This window comes from Haliotis rufescens, unplaced genomic scaffold, assembly GCF_023055435.1.
Source record: "Haliotis rufescens isolate VD_foot unplaced genomic scaffold, xgHalRufe1.0.p SCAF_83, whole genome shotgun sequence".
Classification (NCBI taxonomy): domain Eukaryota; kingdom Metazoa; phylum Mollusca; class Gastropoda; order Lepetellida; family Haliotidae; genus Haliotis; species Haliotis rufescens.
In genome coordinates, this window is record NW_025964376.1 from 189,519 (window position 1) to 209,556 (window position 20,038).

Sequence of the window (20,038 nt, forward strand, 5' to 3'; positions counted from 1 at the left end):
GTTTTCGGACATTCTCCTTCACTGAATGGGACTTAACCTGATGTGAAATATTGCTGACTTAACCTGATGTGAAATATTGCTGACTTAACCTGATGTGAAATATTGCTGACTTAACCTGATGTGAAATATTGCTGACTTAACCGGAACATGTTAAATATTGCTGACTGTAATAAATGTAATCAAACTAAAATATTTTTGTTTTCCTTTGTAATAATGTGTGCTGTGTATCCTTAGTTCTGCTTTTGATATGTGACAGAGACCAAGGTTGAGGATATAAAAAAAATGCTTTTACCTACCCACAAGCAAGGTGTACAACGCATCTTTGGGATGGTTAACTATGTGCAAAACTTTGTACCCAATCTCTATGAAATCACCCCTCCACTGAGAGATCTGCTGAAAGGTGATGTGAACTTTCGATGGGACAACACTGTACATGGACACTGCTTGGAGAAGATTCAGCACATTCTGTCAGAACCTCCTGTTCTGAAATATTTTGATAACGAAGCTGTCACATATCTCCAATGTGATGCTTCACAAAGTGGCCTCGGAAAAGTTCTTATGCAAGATGGACAACCAGTGGCATACGCGTCCAGATCAATGACAAGGGAAGAGCAACATTATGGTCAGATAGAAAAGGTTAATGCTTGAAAAAGTCTTTGGACTGGAACGTTTTGACCAGTATGTGTATGGAAATATAGAAACAGGCCACAAACCCTTAGAGTCCATCCTGAGAAAGAGCCTCCTGAGCGTACCTAAAAGACTGCAACGCATGATGTTACATTTGCAGAAGTACGATGTTCATGGCTGACACATTAAGTCGTGTGTACTGATCACATGACAGACAACTGATCACCGACGAAGGCCAAGTGTTAATGAAAGACATGAGGAGCCCAACAGCTATCGACATTCAGAGACTCGCTGAACTGAGACAAGCCAAAAGTCAAGATACTTGCATGAGCAAACTGATGCAGTTCATACAAGCAGGGCTGACCACCGTCCAAGGAAAATGTACTACACCAGGTACGTAAGTTTTTACCTTTCGGGACGAACTCTCTATGCATAATGGCGTAGTATTCAAGGGTGAGCGCGTTGTTGTACCTGCAAGTATTTGTGGAAACATCATGGAGAGAATTCACTCCAGCCACATCGGAGTGCAAGGGTGTATACGACGGGCAAAAGAACTTGTCTAATGACCGAAGATAATAGATCTTGTAAGCAAGTGTGTTACCTGCAACACTCTACAATAAGACCAAAGAAGGGAGCCTTTGACCATCATAAAATTCCTACTCGTCACTACATGCCCAAATTGATCCTTACTTAGCTCTCCTGGACTGGCGAAATGTTCCGACAGAGGTAATAGGATTTTCTCCTGTTCAGCGACTCTTTAGCAGGAGAACAAAGACCAAACTCCCAACAGCAAGTACACTCTTACAACCTGAGACTGTCGATGGTGTGTCAGACAAGCTAAACAAGCTTACTACTTCAATAGAGGCACAGCAGAACTTCCTGCTCTGAAGGAGGTAGATGTAGTAAGAGTTAAGCTTCCTAAGTTCGACAAACAGTGGAAGAAAGCTGTTATAGAACAACAGGTGGATGTGAGTTCGTATGAACTGTGTACAGAAGATGGCAGTAACTTGCACAGAAACAGACGGCATTTGAGAAAGTCTCATGAAGGTCCTCCATTGTTAGTAGATACAGCTATGGCTGAAAGGAACCTGTTAAAACCGGGGCCCACTTGCACAAAGCGATCTTAACGCTCAGATGATCGTAACTCCCATACTTTAACATAGGCTTACGATAGTCTTAGAGCTAAGATGGCATTGTGCAAGGGGGTCCAGATCTGAATGTGGAAAGAACGTCCGCTGAAACTATGAGCAACTGTACTGAAAAGCATTTAAACCAAACATCAAGCAAAACTACAGAGAAAGTTCAGATTCATGCACAGACAACCAGACAGTCAAGTGAGACAACGGAGAATAGAACATCTCGCGGTCGTGTGATCAAACAACCGTCTAGACTCCGAGGCTATCTTACATTTTAAGAACTTTAAAGTAAAGCTGTTTTGCAGTAAAATTGTGTTATGAACTGTGAGCTTTTTTTAAAAAGACGAAGAACTGTTAAGTTTTGTGTTATGAACTGTGTGCCTTAATAAGCACGAAGGATTTTAGTCAATTCATAACTGTTATTGAGTTGAAAGTTTTGAAAATGATTGCACCGGAAAGAACACAGGAACACATCAAGTATTAAAATGATCCGGTAAACATAGAGATATAAAACTTTAAAATCCTAAGATCAATTTAATATAGTTTATTCCAGGGTTTAAAACCAATTCAAATACAACCAATAAAATGACAGTTAACCTGATTACTACGTATACTTATGCAAATACTACGGAATACACGCTTGAAATAATAACTGCATATTTTAATATTTTAACAAAGCGCGACACATATTCAAAAACATACATTTGACAATTATCACGAAACATTTATATATTACCAGTTGTTGGAAAACAACTTCAGTCATTTCTTGCATGTGGTAATGCAGTATTGAAAACGGTCATCATCTGGTGTGGAAAATAAGTTAATAATAACAGTGGCAATGAGGGCAATAAGAAATAAGTTGACATACAGCAATAGAAACAGATACGATAAAACGTAAAAAGATACTATGTTTAAAACTAAACACCACATTTAGAACGACAGCAATAGAAACAGACACAACTATGGCTGAAACCAAACACCACAATGCCAAATCTTTGCTTCTTGAATTCAGACAAGTCTCGTTGCCGGTGGTTACAGCACCTCTTTCGCTTGCCTAAAGTTGAAATATTCGTTTCCATCTCATGTTTAACAATTCTCATGTCCTATTCATGTCCTGCGAGATAGTCGAAATCGGAAATGGACTTTAGTACCATGCAAGAACGTCATGAAGCGATTTATTAATGAATTGAAGTATCTTGCGGTCATTATAAACACATAAAGAAGTGAAATACACTAGGAACTATGTCAGCCAATGCAAAATGCTTGAATCTCAGTTATTGTCAGCTACTAACCAGGGAAATGTCAATGCGTGATCTTCACTGTATATATGATTACCAACTGTTTCAATCAATATTACAAATATCTATGTTGATAATCGAGACTGATTATTCGCTGGCGTTTACGTGTTGTATTTTCTCTCAATGGGATATAACACACATGCAATAAGCAACACTAATTTTAATGTTGACATGTGGTATGTGTAAAACGATCCATTCTATGCAGCAAATGTCGACACAAACAATCACTGCAGAAATTAAATATCCACAAATAGACATGTGCCACACGGTACATAGTTTGGTTTAAAAACAGCTGAATCACACATTCCATGTCGCCTTTCAAGCCATTGAGTTTGGGATGTTCATGTGTAGATCTCCAGTTGGTATTCTTCCACAGAACCAGATCTGAGACGACGGAGGATCGGCTGTCAAGTTGAATGAGTTGACTGATTGTATGTCCTTGTGTCTGGCACAGACTTGGATATTTAAAGACCCCTGTGAATTAGCTTGAATAATGATGACGATGAGACAAATAAGCTCATTCACCCATCCTCAAGCTGTATCATCATCAACATGATTTTTGGCTGTGAAATTGTATACGTGCCATTCTTTAACGATTGATTTTGGTATTACAAAAAGTATTGCGTCAGACCAGGCACACGTCAAGTCTCCAGAAAATGATTTGAAAACATTGAATAGTTCACGTTCAATTTCATTTACATACCTAATCATAAATATGTAAACGTTAGAACAGGCAAAGGCAAATGAACCGGCTTTGTTCCATTTTATGTGCTCAAGCTTTGTATCAGTATAGTTCGTTGGTGTCTCTTTCAGCGTAAATCCAGCTTGGCTTTCCTTTATTAGATACTTCTGCGTTATGCTGAGGGTCGGAATATACACGGCCATTCCAAAGATCCTGTTGCAGACGAATAAATAAGAAGATGGCTTGAGTCTATAGTTTCTGAAAAATATAAGTGTAATCTAACAAGTGTATAGATAAGTTTTGATAGACGTATCGCTGCGATCGCTTAATGAAATGGGGCATGGATATGAAAGTAACAGTTTAAATTAAAACATGTTGCTTTCAACACAGATATTAAAACATTTTCTGCCTAAAAACTGAGGACTAAAAACTAACACTTCATAGGTTTGAAAAGACTATAATTCCTCACATCCCTATGGGTGAAAAACAATTGTGCGAGTCAATTAAAGGTCAGTGATTGGCTACATTTTTCTGACTGTCATTTTTGTTCTTGTGCTTTCGTAGGACAGAATCATGCCCCTTGAGATTGTTGTTCGCCTAATTGTTATTATCAACGAAACAGACACAGGGCAGGTTATATCCGTTGTATCTCCCTTGGAACATATAAAATGTTCAATATTCGTATTTATACTGGAGAGATACGACAATTTTCAAGCCGAAATACCAGACACGGTAATATTAGTGCCCCGTAATTTGATCGCTGAACTGATAAAGGATGGTACTGAGCAACTATATGAGCATTCTGATATTGATAAATTTGTTCATTACAATCAAACAAAACGTACTACATAACACAATGCACACCATGAAACGTTTGCAGGGTTCATAAGTGCAAATGATGACACTCGTCCTCTCGAATCCACCAGTAGAGCTTGGATCCAAAAAGAAGTGTGCATACACTGTCATAATTTCAAGAAGGGAGATGGTAGCAATTACAAACCCTCTTCATTTCATGGTATGTTTTGTTCAGCTTTGACAGATATCTGCAGTCAAAGTACGGGTATCCTCGACAATGATTGTGCATTTGAAAAGCTCAACAATCAAGTATTCAAAACCAAACAAAGAGTTCGAAAGAGAGAAGGTGCAAGTAACCTACCTCGCCATGCTGAATCTCTTGCGAACAATGACATAAATAAACTATTATATCAGCTGTGTTGTAGATGATCAGATCTATTGGGTTCTAATGGTTTGTGTAAGATGGTGGCGCACTTAAGAGCTCGAAATTTGCATTTTGTAGCCAATGTCACTAATATCGGGTAAAACCACCCCTGTTGTAAGACATGCACGAATTCTTCGAGGCATGCTTCTGATGAGTCGACCAATGTCAGCTTGACTCATGTTGTTCACTCATCAGTGAGAGAAACACTGTGTTCATTGAGAGTGCTGGGTCAATTTTGAAGAAGACGTACACGTCTGCAAATGACGTCCCAGAAGTGTTCAAGGGGGGGTGGGGGGGGGGGGGGGAGGTTAGGACCGAATGCTGCCCATGGCAGGCCATAGATCTTTTGGGGGAATTTGATCACAATGCTGGGATGATGGGCACCTGCATTATCATCTTGAAAGATGCAACGTTGCCCAACATTTGTGGAAATGGCGCAATGATGTTGTCCCGATAGTATTGACGTTTGATTCTGCCATGGATAATATGGAACGCAGTTCGGCCTTCCATTGTCATATCACCCCTTACCATAATAGACCCACCCCCAGTAAAACTTTAACGTCCATAAGACGTTCATGAGGAGTCTCCAAACTCAATTCCTTCGGTCATGGAAGTCGAAAGTGAACCTGGGTTCAGCACGTTGCAAACGTCGCATGAACATGATTTAATGTATTTAATAAAGTGTCCTTGTGCATTTGGTTCCAAGGCAATATGTACCTGTTCACATCTGAGCCTGTGTGACAATGTTAACATGCTGTCCGAGGTCACGTGCTTAATGGTTGTCACATTGAGTGTTTGGGAGTTTGAGTTCTTCGGAAATATTCTTGCCACACAAATCACTTACTTTCAATGTGTTTTACCTCTAAACCAAATATCCTTTACTGCATGGTATATATATTCACAGAAAATATTTGAGGCAAGTGGAATTGATACCATGTGGACTCTCAAAACCTTTCGAAACATTTCAGAAACAAACTGTCAATACCTTTCAGTTTTTCAACTAAGTACACTGTAATGTGTCACTACACGTGACAGCCATAGATAATGTATCTGGCGTAAAATGTTCAGGATAATTTGTCACAGGATGAAAGCTAATGTCATTTAGATCTTACTGAGAAAACAAGAAATGCTGGATATTTTGATTTATGCATAAAGATTCAGAGTCACAAAACAAGACAGTATGACAAGGGGGATGACTTCAACTTTCCAATAGGCAATTGTACCTGTATACTGAGCAATATTCAAGCAGCTCTAGCCTTTGGTGTCCACTTTTAACAACTGTTTAGATTCGATCGGAAACTCATCTTCCCGAGGCAAGGGTGTTAACGGAAACCGGACTTTTAAAGTCAGTTAACTCCCTTGTTACGGGTAGATGTCGAACACTTCAAAGAGCATCGTTCGCTATTTGCACATAATTTTAGCTCATTGGCCAAAGCTCATTCAAGGACTCTTTCGTAAATCTTGGGTAAAAGGAGAGTATTTTCACATTTGAAGCATCAGTGACAATCTGATTTTAATTAGTTGAGTATAAACAATGCACATACCTAAGTACTGATCCTTGAGAATCCAGTTCCTCAACCAGTTCAATTGGACTCTTTTCTTGTGTACAAGTGAAGCAGTTGAAACAAGAATGTACATGTACGAGTACCTAATTACAGACCCGTTAAGATCCTTTTTATCTGAAGCCACTTCAGTTGGCCACGGGGTCAGGTACACGGTTGGTTGGTTTGTTGTTTAACGCCGCACTCAGCAATATTTCAGCTATATGACGGCGGTCTGTAAATAATCGAGTCTGGACCAGGCAATCCAGTGATTAACATCATGAGCATCGATCCACGCAATTGGGATCGATGACATGCATCAACCAAGTCAGCGAGCCTGACCACCCGATCCCGTTAGTCGCCTTTTACGACAAGCATAGTCGCCTTTTACGGCAAGCATGGGTTGCTAAAGACCTATTCTACCCCGGATCTTCACGGGTCCTGGTACACGGACAGAAGTAGCAACAGGAATGTAATACCTAGTTACTGACCCTTAAGATCCTTTTCTAAAACCAATTCAGTTGGTCTCTAGTTTGGTTCATGAAAAGAAGTAGAAACAAAAATGTACATACCCTTCAATTACTGACCCTTCCTTCTCAACAATCAGTGCAATTGGTCTTTTGTCGGTTTCAAGGAAAGCACGTAAATGCAGTTTCCTAGTTGAACTCACTCCAAACTGATAGATGCATAACATATTGCTATCTTTCATACACTGTCCGGTGTCAAGTGTTGTCCACCATATTTTTACTGTGGATTGACTGGAGGGGGTTATAAGTCTCGTGGTAGACTGTTTCTCATGTTTATTTGTTTGTAGTATGTAAGTTTCAATAACTTCACTGCTACCCAAATCAGTAAGACCATAGAAGGTATTAGCAATTGTTGGGCTCCAAGTGAAAGATAATACTCGATGTTTCCGAAACTCCTGAGTTGAGATTGTTTTCCAATTCTTTTCGAAATCTGTAACAAAAAGTGTTTAACTTGTGTCAGGATTCTAGTAGACCTAGAATTTCTTAATTTGTATAAAACCAAAAGATTTTCACCTCAATTATTTAAATATATTTCTTTTCTTTGTCCATGTAAAGATTATTAATGCAATATATATGTTTAACCGTGTGCTTAAGGAGTAAGGAATATTATATATTATAGCTGCAATTTCACACAGAACCTACAATCACACAAGCAACAAAACATTACCTCTCATTGTTATGTGAAGTGACTTTGGTTGAGCTGAAGTTACTTCCTTCTTTGGTAGTTTTCTGTGTACACCTGAACATATAAGCGACAAAACCCTTTTCATAATCATGAGACATTTCTTCCAAAAGAATGTTATTATTCTTATCAAACCAAACGCGCAAACACATCTGTCTGTAAGTGAGCTAAATACACAGCTTTTGTTCCCAATACTGGATATTTACCATCCTAAAACACACAAAAGCCTAATGTTGCCACTTTGGTAACAGAATTTAGTTAATAGTATCATTTCGTTATTTCAGTTATTTTAACGTTATTTCAATTATTTCGAGCATTTTTCTCGTTAATTCGATTAATTTGTCGAAATTTCAAATATTTTTTCGTTACTTCAAGTTTATAACATACAATCGAAATTACGAGTTTTTTTCTAATTACTTCCATTATTTTCTGGTTATTGAACTTATTTTTTGAATAAAATTGAAATAACGAAAAAACAATAGATTTACGAAAACATAACAGAAATAACGAGAAAACAGTGGAAATTCCAAAAGCATAATCAAATCATTTAAGTAACGAGAAATTCTAAATAAATTAAATAAAAGTATGCTACCAAAGTGGTATAAGACATTCGTTAAAACACACAGGCGTGATAACTGCTTTATCATATAATGTCATTCTTATATTCTAAAATCGCAGAGGAACACTTCTGCCTTGCGACGGCGGCCTGTAAACAAACCAGACAATCAAGTGGCCGATGGACCCGAACATCCAGTGATTTTGTAACGTAATATAAATCAATAAACAAAGGTCACATTCATTGCCGTATATGTCGTTTTTAGATTAACATGAGAGCTCTTCGAAAGGTTTTGTGCAGTATGTTTCACCTGTAAAGTTAGATTTGAATACAGGATCAGTTATTTAAACAGGACAAGTTTTGCCATTTTTTAGCCACATGAGTGAGTGAGTGAGTGAGTATGGTTTTACGCCGCTTTTAGCAATATTCCAGCAATATCACGGCGGGGGACACCAGAAATGGGCTTCACACATTGTACCCATGTCGGGAATCGAACCCGGGTCTTCGGCGTGACGATCGAACGTTTTAACCACTAGGCTACCCGACCGCCCCTTTTAGCCACATGAAGAAATATTGCATGGAGATGGGTTTGTAGGAAACATGTCCTCCAATTTTACTAAACATTGTTTAATTTTGTTCGTAAATGAATCTTCGTTGTTATCCCCCACCACAAAGTGGGACGGGGCATATTGGAACGGAGTTCGTCTGTCTGTCTGTCTGTCCGTCTGTCCTTCCGTCCGTCCGGTTCTCCAAGGGGATAAATTTTCTCAAAAACTATTTAAGTCAGAGAATTGAAATATTGCACACTGGTGTTTCTGGTCATGATTTCAAATGAATTCGAAAATTGATGTCGTAAATTCAATTTTTACAGAGTTATGTCCCTTGCTCCGTGATTTTCAACTTAGTTCATACCACGTGAAATTCGGACAAGTGTTCTCAGAAACTACTGAAGTTATATGAATTAAAGTCTGCATGCTTATCTAAGAGATACTTGTCAAGACCGAGTTCGAAAATTGGTCCTGTAAATTATTTTTTACGGACTTCGGTCCATGTTGTTTGTGCAATGGGGGCAAGTTTTCTCAGAAACAACTGAAGATAGCTTATCTACATCCATCGAATGCCATGACCACCAACGAACCCAGACCTTTCTACCGTTGAACACGTCTGGGATGCGGGGTTAAACGAAACTCTTTGTCAGTTCTGACTAATGATAGTAATAAATGCCCTCAAATGATAAATTATTTCTTTGGACAACATAAGTACGACATCTGATGACCACAAACGATGTAATGTGACGTCGTTCCAATAATAGACTAACTTACAGATGTCTCCCCTTGCGATCGGGAAATTCTTATACATGTTTTCAGAAAAGATGACTATGGCTAATTAACAGAATAACGTACACGCAACTCATAATAACGGATTGCCTGTCCCTAGAGAAATAACGTTGCCCTGGTCTCGCCAAGGCCCGGTACTTAAAAGACGGATTCACTCGGGAGAGGTATTCGATAAGTCCTCGTAACTTATATGATATTCGCTATTTTATCGGGATATATATTTGGCTGTAGGCGTCGAAATACTGGAACGGTAGTAGAGCGTAAGACATGAGGCAAATCTCTACCAGGCTATTATCTATACTACACACCATCATGGACACACTTTGTTTCGCCACTTCGAGACTTTACACATGTGCTTCTTGGTGGACACTCTGAGCAAGAACCCTGCGCCTGAAATGAAGAAGACTATAGAAGGAGAGAATAATTAAAGGAGAAGGAGAGAATTATTAAATAAATGCTTTGTAAAATGAATGGGACTCCGTGCCGCAATCGCATTGGTGGCACAACGTCGTTGTGATTGGATAGAGAAAGTCTTTCGGACCTTCACTGAGTATGAGGATTTTTCTGGTTTCGAATCTTTTTTCCTCACCCACAAATTTGAGAAAGACGTACCATTCGTCTTTGCGAAATGAATACAACACTAATACACCTCTTATACTAAATGCGGTCAATAGTTATCAGAACAACTTCGATTTAGTTGCCTTTGTCCACATTCTGCTAAAGAGGCGGGGTCACGAAAGTATATGATGACATCAGTTGTATCATGGTGTTGGAATAGTGATGGAATGGTGTTGGAATAGTGATGGAATGGTGTTGAAATTGTGTTGAAATAGTGTTGTATTAGTGTTGGAATAGTGTCGGAAAAGCAATGGAATGGTGTTGAGCTAGTATTGGAATAGTGATGGAATGGTGTTGGAATAGTGATGGAATGGTGTTGGAATAGTGTTGAAATTGGGTCGGAATAGTGATGGAATGGTGTTTGAATAGTGTCGGAATAGTGATGGAATGGCGTCAGAATAGTAATGGAATGGTGATGGAATAGTGATGGAATGGTGTTGAAATTGTGTCGGAATAGTGTTGGAATAGTGTCGGAATAGTGATGGAATGGCGTCGGAATAGTAATGGAATGGTGTTGAGCTAGTATTGGAATAGTAATGGAATAGTGTTGGAATAGTGATGGAATGGTGTTGGAATAGTGTTGAAATTGTGTTTGAATAGTGTTTGAATAGTGTTGGAATAGTGATGGAATGTCGTCGGAATAGTAATGGAATGGTGTTGAGCTAGTATTGGAATAGTGATGAAAAAGTGTTGTATTAGTGTTGGAATAGTGCTGGAATGGTGCTGGAATAGTGATGAAAAGGTGTTTAACCTTTAGCCTGCTGAATTATTTTCACACTTCTTACCCCTGCCTGCTGGATTAATTTTAGCATATGGCGCTCTAAAGAGGGTGGGTGATTTCAAACAGTCGGTGCCTCATTAAACAAGGGCCAATTGAAGAAATATTTTGCACATTTATTCCTGATAGAAAACTACACAATTCTATATAAAAATATCCTGGTGTTTTCAATCATACCAATGTTAAGACCAAAGCGAACACAAAATTTGTAAATTTTCTTGAACTTACCTGAATTGCGTTATTGAAGGTGGTTTGCATTTCATGCTAGGAACCCTCTAATATCGTAACATTTGTGCAAATTGATTTCAATAATCATATCTCCGATATCTTAATTTTAATTGAGGAAAAATTCGGGTTTTATAATCGGCATATATCAGCGCGATGGTAAATTATGAACCATTTCAGTGAATTTATTATCTAAACGTTAAACAGAAAAATAACTTAATTTTTGAGGTCATCATGTCGGTTGCAGAAATACGAATATTCGGGTTAATCTGACGTGTCATGTTATAAAATTTGCAGGAAACAATTAATGACTTATAAATATTCACTAATCCTAATTTCAAGCGTTTTGGTTGAATATTTACGATATACAAAAATAAACAACCCGTGTCATGATGCTAGCAGACGTCCTAAAATCAAACATGGCGCGCTTCGCCCGACCTCCGCATAACTTATTGCTATTTTAATATCAACAAAGTTTACATTGCCTTTATAAATATAACTTGGCGAAAGTTGACGATCTTCTCAATCGAAGAATGTTTTATTCGTCATATTCCAATAAATATGACGAGAGAAAAATGAAAATAAAGATCGTGAATTCTGACAGTACTATTTCAATAAGTGCAAAGGTCACCGGATGTGATGTCACAGACAGGGGTAGTCAGTCTGCTGATAAGCTTTCGAAACAAAACAATTACAGTAAATTTTGAAATAGTTCGCCTATCACATACAGCAAAAATATAAGTCAATACACATTATCAGTAATCACCACTAACATGAAATAAAAATGTGACTTTGACGATATAATTCGCGTTTGACCTTGCTTCCCCCCGTGACCCGGAAACGGTAGACGATAAATCAACATGCCACATGCAAGTTTCTCGGTATCTTTTATTTGAACTTCTGTTGATATTTAAGAATCACCATTCAATGTTGTGAATATAAATGGGACATGATTCATATTTCTGCGTTGTACATGCTGATAAGTTGCACTACAACAAATGTATCCCACGTAATACGTCTATGGATATCGTCGATCAGCAAGATCACCCTCAACAACAGGTGCGCGAAAATGGGCTTGACAAAACGTGTTTCAAAATAACATCCCCGCGTTGCTGAATATGATAGGGTATATATAAGCAATAAAATTCTACGTACATATTTTCGGTGTTCCACATTACATTTAGGATAGTTTTCCTTTCGGGAATACATTCATAGATTCTAGCATGATTTTAGAACAGTTTCACGAAGGATTTCTAAATTTATTCCAAAAATATGAAGACCACCATGATTGCGCATTGATGATAGATTTGTAATTGTTTAATTATTTACAGCTGTTTACAGGTTTTAAAATTTTAAGTTATATTTAATAGCTATTTTTCCCACAATGATGGTGTGTGGGGACAATAAATATTAGTCTTTGCATCAGCACAGTGTAACTGATCAAACTTCAATTATTATCTTTAGTTTAAACATACTTATTCAACAATAATTATCTTGCACTCTGAAAATCAACTATGTGAATAAGTAACTCTCTGATGTCATCATTTTAATTTTAGTATTCCATGAATAATGAATAAATCAGATCCTTAACATATACATACTAAACTCATATGGACATTAATCTTGTGCATTATGTGGTTTGTTTCCAAATAAAACAATTCTGAAATATAATTTAATAGGAATAAATTTAATTTAATTACAGTAACAGTACATGACATTTTTGTTTGTTTAATCACAAGAACCATGGTGGCACATGAGCTGGTAAGTTTGCCATAGGTTTCTTAGAAAATGCTATCTCAGTCTTCTGGTTGGAATGAAAAGAAACATGCCTGTGTACATGTTTACCCTTGCCAGATGTATTTCTTCCAGTCAGCCAATCCATTACTTTTGTTCACCTTATGTTATACATACAGGTACTGCTTCCAACCTGTTCTTTCTTTGTATGCAATCACAGTATCACAACGTCCTCAGCTGGTGTGTATAAAAGTTCCCCTGTCATCATGAAAAAAGAATTATAAAGGAAAGTCATATTTTCATTCAAAAACATATCTGTCTTTCCTTGAATACTCTTTGTCTAAGTGCCAGATATGTCAGTGTCATAAAAAAATTAAAAACAGATTTTCATAAGGACTTTTCTTAGATAGACCTAGATCTAAGTCAAACCATGTGACTAGTTAGGTAGAATTATAACCTTATAAGCCCTAATTTCTGAGGTGTCCATATTTTAAACATTTTTAGGACTAAACGTGATCCGTGTAGATCTGCCTGTTTTGTTATGTAAAACAAATTCTTGTCTTAAAAAATGAGAAAAGGAATCATTCAGACGAATTTTTTTTATCCCATTGATTCACGAAAATCAGTTGAAATGTACAGTGGTGACTTTTGTACCCAACATTTCTAGTAATTTTTTACCCAAATGGGTATGTGATTTTGTTGATCTACCTAGAATTATTTCAAAGATATACATTAATTTGGTGTCTTAAACTTAACATCATATCACTTTCCTATCAAAACAATTCATTCTAACTTAGGTTTAACCAACTTAACTGGCCTCTCCTTCAGTGACAAGACGTCAATTTTCTCTCAAAACTAAACAATCAATTTCAAGGATCACAGTCATAATCATATTTGGAACTTGATGAAATATTTTATTATGTGTTCTGTTCATCTAACATAAATATAATTATAGATCTATTGTCTTATTTTCTTAGGTACAAATTCACAAAGTATTTTGGGTACAATTTAATTTGTTTTGGGTACAAAATCACACATATATATAAATAGGAGCCTAGAATCTATATATATTTACACTACCTCGTTGTGTACCAAAATGTTATCGGTTCAGAGGACGGGAGGTGCTCAGAAAGTTTTCAACAACATCGTTAATATTTAAATTGTTCTTTTTGTAATGTTAGACCAATAACAATATTATGTTATTATTATGGCATATCAATACGTTGTATCGCTCTCCGTTGCGTTCGTTTATAGAAAATATTTTAAAATTAAAATCATCGAGCGTGAAATCCATTACGGTTTCGGATTTACACTTACACATTTGATGGCGACAATCACGAAGAAATATGAAACAAATAAGAGTGAAGACTGCTCTCCAGATCAATAAATAGTAAAGAGTTGACGAAAAATAGTAAATTATGTATTTTCTTTTGAATTTGAATCTATTTCGGAATTTCTTTATGATAGCTTACCAACTTTTGCATATTTTGCTTCCATGTGTCACATGCGGTACGTGCTTCCGGTTTCAGAAATGATAGCTAAAATTGCAAGTATTTTGATTATTTCTCGTAAAATGCATTATTTTGCTATTGAATGGTTTACCTAGAATGTATATCAGTTCAGATTTTGCGTATCATCCAATATTTGTCATTTTTCGCAGTGTTTGTTGACTTTGTTCAACTCAACAAATCGCGAGTTAGGCCACGCCCAAACGTATCACTGACGTTTGTCGGCTTGTCAGTGTGTCGGAAAGTTTATCAAACGAAATCATTTGCAAACTCTTAAAAAATGAAATTCTTTTTACAAAGATTTATACATACGTGTCAATAATTCTAGAAAATTAAGTTAGATGTAACAAAATGATTGTAATAGTCTAACGGGATAACTATGCATGTGGAGTTGTTTGTTTACCGCCGTTGCCATGATCGTACAAGTTCCATCCAATCGATGATGTTACGATTCAGATTGTTTTTGTTTACAATTAGTTACACCGAAAGTTGCTAATTTTTAGAAATAAAGGAACATGAGTGTTTTCCTTTCGTCAGCAAACAAAAAATTATGATCGAATAGGAAAAATGATGAAATTATAAAGAAAATATCGGACTGCATGCCGCTCAACGTGAAGTGCCAAAAGTCAACAATGGCCGTTCCTGGTAGTTGTGTGCCGAGAAGTTTGGCCGAAACTTTTTTAACTCGCGATATTTTCTTTTTGAGGTAAATAAATGACTGAACGTTTTGATATTGAGCAAGCTGAGCATTTATGCATGTCATACGTAATTTAAATGTTACGCAAAGCCTTCTTGGTAAATAGATATGGCGAGTTTTATTTTGGGGTGTTGTTATGCTATTCGCCTGTCGAATGGGTTCGACATCAGATGCACGGGGATGGACACCTCTGTCGAATGGGTTCGACGTTAGCGTGCAGAGCTTTAAGTGGTGTTGGGTGGTATGCAAATGTTGTTTGAATAGTGTTGGAATAGTGCTGCAATAGTGCTGCAATAGTGATGAAATGGGTTTGGAATAATGCCGGTGTCCCGGTATAAACTCTCCCCCGTACAAATTCTCCCCCCGGAGATTTTATACCGGTACAGATTCTCCCCCGGCGAATCTGTTCTGAAATAAAATCTCCCCCGGGCGGATATATTTCGCGCCCCCCTCAGTATAAAGTCTCCCCCCTGATTATTCGGTTTGTTGCAATGTCTTTAAGTACTATATTCTTTAAAAAGTTATCTTTAATGTAAGGAGGGTTACTTTAAAAAATAGATTATGAAATATGGTCATAATGAATTGATATTTCAGAATATTTTATTTGGTAACTGTACCTTCCATCCTAAAAAAATTATAAGACATAATCATACCAAACAAAGGATGGGAGACATGAGTCTCTACAGAACTTGTTGTTTCTAATACAGTTGTTGTTGTCTGTATACATTTTTTTAATATACCAGTTTGAGTCTACATGTGAACACAATCGATGGTTGAAATGTTAGTCTAAGAACAAAACATGAACTAATTCTAAAGAACTCTGATGTATAAAGTTACCTTCATCTTTGATTGACTGATGTATTTTCAATCTTTATTCAGCACTGAAGAGGCCACAGGCCTATAGTACGAAGCATTAAGTTTATGAATAAACTGTTATAAAGTATTCATAAAGTATCAGGGGTCATTTCAACTTACAAAATGATTGACATGGTCCTTTATAGAGCGAGGATTGGGCTGTTTTCCCATCCGATTGACTGATATTACAACATTCACATGGTTTAGAATGGTACAATGAATAAAGCATGCAAATTACACTAATACGCGATATTTCATAAGAAAATATCATATCTCCGTTGAAACATAAAACCAATATTTATGAGTCTACATATTGATATAAGACTTTATCACTGTATCCAATTCCAACATTTAAGATATAAACTTTCGGACAGTTCAGTTCAAAATTCTTCAACCTTTAATACATCACAGGGATTTGTAGCTAGACGACGGGAATCTACAGTCTTGACTGTGTGTGTGTTTTTTTATGAGAATGTTTCTCACCGACCTTAGCGTGTAGGGGTGTGATGTCCTGGGCAGGAAATGACAGTGTTTTGACTACTCGTCTTTCATTAATTAACGTTATGGGCATCCCTAATTAACATTTACTAATTCATGTTAAACCAACACAGGATGTTTTCTGTAAGTGGACAATCGCGAATGTAATAGGGCTGACACGACATGTGTTAATAACTGTCCTAGAACTTCTTAAGTTACTAAACATTCTTTATATCTAACGACTAATATTATATCCACCTATATACCACTTTATTGTCTCATATTGCGGTAGTAAAGAAAACACAGTGCTCAAAGTGAAGCCCTGTTCACTCCACATTCTCAACATCGTCTCTATCAGAAGTGTTTGGCAACTATTGAACTGCATGGCAAGTATTTATAAAACGACCGGGGGAGGAAATATTCTGGGGGGAGATTTTATTTCGAGAGGGGCGGAACTGTACCGGTATAAATGACACCGGCCGCATGGAACTCTGGGTTGGAGAGTGTAGTTGTCGCAGCGCGCATTGATCCGGGAACCAGACCGGAAGTGACAGTTTGGACCGTCGCTTATATCATTTCAAAAGGAGAGTTATTTCCCTTTGGAAGAAAAGATTGTCCAATAGTCAGTGTTGATAAGTCAATAATGATCGGTTAATCATCACACGAACAGTGATGATGGCGTTGAAATATGCTGTGACTCGTTTGATTGAATTTGTTGTTATTTATTGTCAAAAAAGAAAGACGATATTTGCAATTGCAATAAGCTCCCAATTTATGCATCACACAATATGTTATTGCAAATTTCCATTTCATCTACCCTGAGCCTTTTTCCAATATTAAATGTTCAGCTCTTACAAAGAACGTCACAGAAAGTAGTATAGGTAATGGTGATTCTGCCGCAACCCCACTGGAGCCAGATTTATATACCTATACTGCTACAACAGGGGGAATTTTTTATGTGTAAACGCTGATGCGATTCAACGATCGTCAAGAGATTAAGTTAAATTGACCCTAGCTCACCACTACCTTGAGTCAATCAATGATACCATAGAGGGAATTTTTAGCACAAAAACGATGATGAGACTAAACTAAATTGTAATGAAAATATTCTCTATTATTTTTACTCATACGCATACCATAATTTTTTAACAAAGTGATATTCAACATTTTTACTAAGTTCTTCGTTCATTTTACTAGGAGACCAGACTATATACTCTTCTTGGTAATTGGAAAGAAACAATTGATGACCGTATTTGGTTGGTCTGACATCATTGATATAATATATACCTTGTGGTAATTCTCTCCATTTGATAATTTTGTCCCTGAGCATAAATGCTTCGATAGCTTTTTCGAGTTCTTCCTTTGTTGGTTTGTAATTCTCCATTATTATATATTTATGTAAGCATTCGTTTAAATGAATGTATGATTTGTTATGCGGTGCGATCCAATGATAGGAAACAATCTATTTTTAATCTCCAACCAGTTCTTTGGTTTTGGCACGGAATAATTGACGCGCTTGTGTCCCCTGTTCTATGTACTTTTTTCTCGTCGTCGCTAATACCACTTATCTTACGATATTAAGATCGAATCTCCTGCTTTATTGTGTTGTATTTGGTGAGTTCTGACAACACTGAACGAAAATCCTCCTCGGATATCTTACAATCAGACAGTGCTGTTGAAATATGATCCTCAATGCTGTTCAACTTTGCTTCGGCGAGTATCGGGGGCACGGGTGGCCCAGTCGTCTAAGGCGCCGCGATTCGCTGTGCAGAGTTGCGTCCCTTGGGCACGCCAGAAACCTATGATTGTGGGTTCGAATCCCGGTTCGCCCCGATTATGTTTCTAGGTTTGTCAGCACCATACCCGTGCTCGTGGGTTTCACCGAAGTGCTAAACGTCTGAGACCTGCATCACTTCGGGCTTTCCTCCCACATTAAGCTGACACGCCGTGATGTAACTGGAATACTTTTAAAAGCGGCGTTAAACCCAACTCACTCACTCATTCGGCGAGTATCCGAATATTATCATGTTTTAATGCTTTCTTTGGCAACTTACGAGAAATAAATTTTATCGCTATTCCTGCCAGTCCAGAGACTCCAGCGGCTATTTCCATGTCAAGTACGATAGGCGTGGCGGTTATAGTTGATAGTAAACCAACACCGGCTACACCGAGTCCCATGCCAGCCTTTACAAGCATACGTTATCAATGTACCTCGAGTACAAGCAAGTAATATCCATGTACTGGTACAGCATAGCATTATTATGAATATGAAATCACAATAGCACATTTTCTTTTTAAAACAGACAAATTGTGCGTTGATAATGCTTTAATCTCTACATTAACAATCCCGGAAGAAAACTAACCCCTTTATTGCACCACTGTGCCCAAGCTTGTTCTATTATGCCAACAGTTCAAACTCGAGACCTAGCAACATATCCGATTACACTTGGCCCAGGCTGACCCTAGCGGGATTCCGTCAGTTCTCAATGCAATACTCACGCGGTAGTCTGTCTCCTAGGCCTGGTCCTGCGCCATGACTGTGGAATTTATATTTTTTAGGTATTCTGTTTTACTAAATTCCTAGGCAAGTCTAGATCATACTAACCAAGTCTAGTTTAGTTGATTCCATAACAGCAGAAGGAGAAAGGTTCTTCCGAATTAAAAAAATATATTTTAAAGAAATGTTTTCATTGACTATGTGTTACTCTATCTGTCCCCAGATCCTAGAGAATATATTTGAAACGGACTCCAAGTAAAGAATGATTTGACAAGTCTAGATTGCCTAAGTTCTGGTCCTGAAATCAAGCATCGTTCTGGGATTCATTTGTATTCTATTGAGTAGATTTATAATTTTAACTACGTGAAATTGTATTTCTGGGATGTTGGTTGATTTTAGATGTGGGTATTTATAGATAACAAAAAAATATGAAATATATATTATTTATGATGTAGCTAAGGTATGTGCACGTGTAAAAACTGTAGTTTGTAGTCAACCAAAGAAGATATTCAACACTTTAGATTGTATATTGTTTTGAAATGTCTCGCCTCATGAACACGTTCCTTATTTCAATATTGTATTCAATTCCACCCATGACTGTACACAACATTTATATATTTACATGTATACGACGGCTACATGGGCAAGTATAACGGTAAACACAAACGTGTGTTTGTTTAACATTTTTGTGTGTTGAAACACTGTTATATTAAAGGGAAATATAACCATTTAGTCTGTTCGGGTAACCAATTCTAGCTATTATTTCCTGAATAAAATATTATTTACTTCAGGCATACACATATTATTTTGTGTCATGTGACACCAGATGTTGTTATGAACCAATACTCATGTCGTAAACAACCATAGAAATGTGAAACATCAATGCTAGAGAATAACCAAGTTCGATTTTCCAACGAAAAAATTCCTTTTGGCGTGAACGTTGACAATAGCGGTACAAATATATTAATGGATCACTGAAAATCTGTGATGACGCAATTGTTTGCAAAAATCTGTTGCCTCCGATGAATAGATGAAGTTATGCCG

General features: G+C 37.2%; 1 long non-coding RNA gene across 1 annotated transcript; it reads right to left on the minus strand.

Annotated features, from left to right (window-relative positions):
* Positions 1–7,320: 7,320 nt before the first annotated feature.
* Positions 7,321–10,183, minus strand: LOC125377255. Its single transcript, XR_007219496.1, has 3 exons — positions 9,914–10,183; positions 7,698–7,769; positions 7,321–7,460 (listed from the first exon to the last, which is right to left on the minus strand). It is a non-coding gene; the product is annotated as an uncharacterized LOC125377255 (long non-coding RNA).
* Between the last annotated feature and the right edge of the window lie 9,855 nt (positions 10,184–20,038).